Raw genomic sequence first — 4,468 nt, 5'->3', positions numbered from 1 at the left:
AGAAATTTATTTTCCATAATATATATATATATATATATATATATATATATATATATATATATATATATATATATATATATATATATATATATATATATATATATAATATGATATATCAATAGATTAAGTATTTTACGAGGGGTGTCTCACTACTGGAATTACATGTACATTTTCTTGGCAGTCGCTGGCAGTCATTGGCAGTCTTATGGCAGACGCCTATAATAATTACATGGCAGTCATAGGCAGTCTTCTTCGCAGGCATTGGCAGTCGCTTGGCGGTAAAGTGATATTTTGGCAGTACATGTACATTTTCTGCCCAAGTGAGACACCCCTCGGTATTTGATATGCTAGAACGTAGTGATGAGCGAGACTGATCTTGGTCTTGGTCTTGCATAGTGAAGTAAAGGCGGGAAATATTATCGCGGTAATATTATCGGTATTTTTTTAATATTACGTAATATTACCGTAAGATCGGTAACATTGGAAATATTGTTTTTTTTTCGCTCTACCCTTTTTCATTTTTTTTAGTGAAAACAAGATGAGGCTGCTTTATTTCTTGTCAAAATGATTTTTGGATACTAAACACTCATTAAAAAGCTTAGCAGTTGATAATAGCCCCGATATTTTTGATGTTCTTTAAACACCAAACCAACCCAACCTGCTTCGAAACGAATGTTGGCGTTCAAGCAACTTATGACTTGTTTAAGCCAATCTCTAAGTGGATAACAATTTTTGAAGCATTTCCGTTGCTAGGTCAGAAAACAAGAAAATGTACGAATTCAACGGAGTTCAGCTATGGAACTGCAAGGCGTCATCCAAAGTATTTTTCACAACTAGATCTCATTATAGAAGCACTGTCTAGCACAATACAAAATTAGAGGTAATATTTTTGCTAAAGAATTCATTCAGCAAAAAATCTCCCTATGTCTGTACCTATCTGGTGGATAGGACTTTGCTCCAGCTCTAAAATATGTATGTTGGCCATAGACAATTTAAATTTACCAACGTAAACAGCCGCAACCCATAGAACCTTTAGTTGTATTTAGAACCTAATTACTTTAAATCACTTATGAATTTGTCGATTTGGAAGAAACAAACTTACCTTGCAAAAGACCAGAAACTTACTTATATTACCCATAATTCTAATTTCCTAAACGGAGAAGAACATTCGAGAATGGTAGAGGCTACTGAGAAAGAAATGGAAGAAGAATATACCGATTTTGAAGTAATAGACTTGACTCAATTAACGCAAGAGAAAGAAGAACCGTATAACAAGATTGAGGATGATTTTAGTGATGGAAAAAAACGATTAATTTCAATAATCGAGTACTCGAGTTTCAAGCGATTTCAATAATCGAGCGATCGCTCGAGCGAAATTCGCTCGTATTTATAAATACGGTTTTTCGCCCGTCGCTTGTTGTACTCGTAACGCCAGGCAGTAAGTTGCGTGCGCAGGGCACTTATTCTTTCGGTGACGAATAGTAAGTAGCAAGCGACGAGCGACGAGTAATTCGCTTGCTTTAGTTTATCTCAAAGCATTGTTGATTTAGGTCGTAAAATTTTGTCTCTCAGATACGCAACGGAAAACGTCGTATAAATTTGCTACCTGCAATGTAGGCTTTCTATCAAGTATGTCACATTAAAACCGGATTTCAATTTATTTTATTCTAGGATCGCTTGCGTTCGTCGCTCGTCGCTCGTAACTCGTCACTTGCATCGCCCGTTCATAATCGAGCGATGTCGGTCATTTCAATCATCGAGTACTCGAGCGAATTTTCGCTCGAGTTATCCCATCACTAGATGATTTACCATTGTCCACTCTATTACGTATACTATAACATAGGCCACTCTGACTCTGACTCTACCTTAAAAAACGTTCGCGTCTTTCTGTAATGTTTTTACAGTTTTGAAATAAAAAAGAAATAATATTATTTAAGAAGCTGTTTTTTATAAATTACCAATGTAGGTACCGTAATATTACCGATTTATAAATTACAAGTAATTTTACATCACTAGTCTTGCATTTTTGCAAGACCAACCCAAGACAGAGGGATCACTGACTGTTATCAAGTTTACACTTAATAAATGTCAGTGATCCTTCCGACCGAAACTTTGTGCTAATAAAAATAAATAAAGACAATGGAAATCCGAAATTCTTTTAGTTTCATTACTCATTTATTTTATTGTGACCTACCCTTATCCTATAAACTTTGAAATTGTACAGAATTATCAAAAATATTTTTTTATGTCCTGGAAAAAGATTAATATCTATTGCATTTTTGTTTCTCTTTGAATTTGAAAAAAATCAATGGATGGATCAGTGTCAATATTAAAAAACAACATGGAAATAAAAAAATGGTACTTAAATTTAACCCTTGTTTAAGGATTTAACTTACTGAGCTACAATAGTGAATAGGTTATCTTATATTATTATAAAACCATTCAAAACACAAATCTTCTTAAATATTGAGAGTCCCTGATAATTTACACATCAAAATTAATATTTAACCCGTTTAATACGAAATTTCTATCTGTATAAACCCAGAGGGGTTTGCTACGCTGAAGCAGTGGCCTGAAGCAGTGGCGGATACAGAGGGGGGCCTATGGGGCCCGGGCCCCCCCTTGAAATCTGTAAATTGACTTAAATATTAGCCTTTTGGATTAAAAATTAAAAATTCTACATTACCTACTTTTTTATTTGGGCCCCCCCTAAAATAAATTTCTGTATCCGCCCCTGGCCTGAAGGACGTTAGACGACGAGGTAATACAGTGAAGCCATAATTAAAAAAGTTTCGGAGAAGGCAAATAGGAAACCTTCAAAGGATAGGGAAATTGAAAAATGGGGACCGCAAGCTTGTAATACTGAGGAGTGAGAAGTTCCATCTGGAGACGAATCTGTTAATGGTAATAACTGAAATTTTTATGCGGCGAATGCAGTGAAATCGAAAATTCCAATTATAGTTCTTGTAGCAAAAAGCTCTTTTTTAAGTTTGGTGCATAAATGGAAATATCTCGATGGAGTCGATGGATTAACGAATTTATTATTATTATTATTATTATTTACACAATAGAAAACAGTACAAAAAATACCGATCAGTCTATAATACTGTTTTATGTTGCGCGGAATCTCTCGAGTTTACTGGCCGTAATGCACATGTACAGAACTCAATGTTTACACTTCTTGATCAATTTTGTTTATAAATGAGTTAAGAGTTAGTACTGAAACACTTTCTTCTGACAGCGAGTTCTACGGGTACACTATGCGATTGGTTAAAGGTTTTTTTTCGGTGTAAAGCAGACACAGCCATAGCGAGGCCTTTATCCAAGGACCTAATTCTAGAACCACAAAGGCACTGCTAAAGGACGGTCCACACTTGCTATATTACACTGCTATATAGCAAAGTTATATAACATGTTACATATTTTTTAGTTATATTTAGCAAATTTCGGTGCTATATAACTTGCTAGATATTATCCATTTGTAGTCGGTAAAGATCAAAAGATGTTGTGCAACATTGCTATTGTAACATGAAACAACACGTCCACACTTGCTAAATTTCTAGTTTAGCCGTCATATTTTCAGGGACGTGCGCGACAGAATCTTAGTATGGTGAGCTGATATTGGGTTTGTTTATTTACTAGTCAATAATACCGTATGATCGAAAAAAAACTGCGTCCCGTCGGCCTCCCGTCCAGTTGGCTTGGACATGACGATCGATGACATTCCCCATATAATTTTCCATATAAAATGACAGCGATTTTCATTTCATAGTATGTATTTGGAAACAGAAAAAGTTGAGAAAAAAATACGTTATCTAATAGTACTGAAATCTTAAGACCGAACATCCCTAGGTTCCGATAGTTCATATTATCTAAGATAAGTTGTACGCCATCTTTCGGTAGCGTAGATTACCGTCAGCAAGAAAAACAAAGAATAACGTAACCCAGTAAAGAAAATAGATAAGGGAAGTAAAGGTCGAGCTAAAGGTATTTAATGCGACACACTTTCTAAATTTTAAAAAATCTTAAATCATCATTAGGTACCTACATGGTATATCATCATAGGTATGTATGTCGTAAATAAAAAAAGAATCGAGATAAAACTAGGTTTCGGAGCATTCTCCTTTCATGTGTGTGTAATGACAGCCACGTGAAAATATGGGGTGGATTTGAGCCAATTCATTATTTGGGGGCGTTTGTGGCTGGTTTGGTGCACCTAGCCCGTCCGTCGGTATTTTTAGGCAATAAATTTTCGACCGAGCGACCAACGCCGACGGCGCGGCGGTAAATGCAGCCCGAGTGTGTAATGGAGCACGCGATGCGGATAATTCGCGAATTTCGGCTGGATAAAAATGATGAAAGAAATTGAAGGGACGCTGTCGCGTATAGCACTCTACCGCCACACCAGTCGCGTATAGCACTCTATAAAAAATGTTATTTGATCTAGAATATGTTTGTAAATTTATTC

At 35.7% G+C, this 4,468-nt stretch overlaps 1 pseudogene; it reads left to right on the top strand.

The window, feature by feature from the left end:
- The first annotated feature begins 382 nt into the window (after positions 1–382).
- On the top strand, positions 383–3,360 carry LOC115879953 (annotated as a pseudogene).
- Positions 3,361–4,468: the final 1,108 nt, after the last annotated feature.

Source organism: Sitophilus oryzae, unplaced genomic scaffold, assembly GCF_002938485.1.
Source record: "Sitophilus oryzae breed Bouriz unplaced genomic scaffold, Soryzae_2.0 scaffold_1590_pilon_pilon, whole genome shotgun sequence".
In the NCBI taxonomy this organism is placed as follows: Eukaryota; Metazoa; Arthropoda; class Insecta; order Coleoptera; family Curculionidae; genus Sitophilus; species Sitophilus oryzae.
Note: the sequence above shows the minus strand (reverse complement) of the source record. Positions and strands in the feature narration are given on the sequence as shown.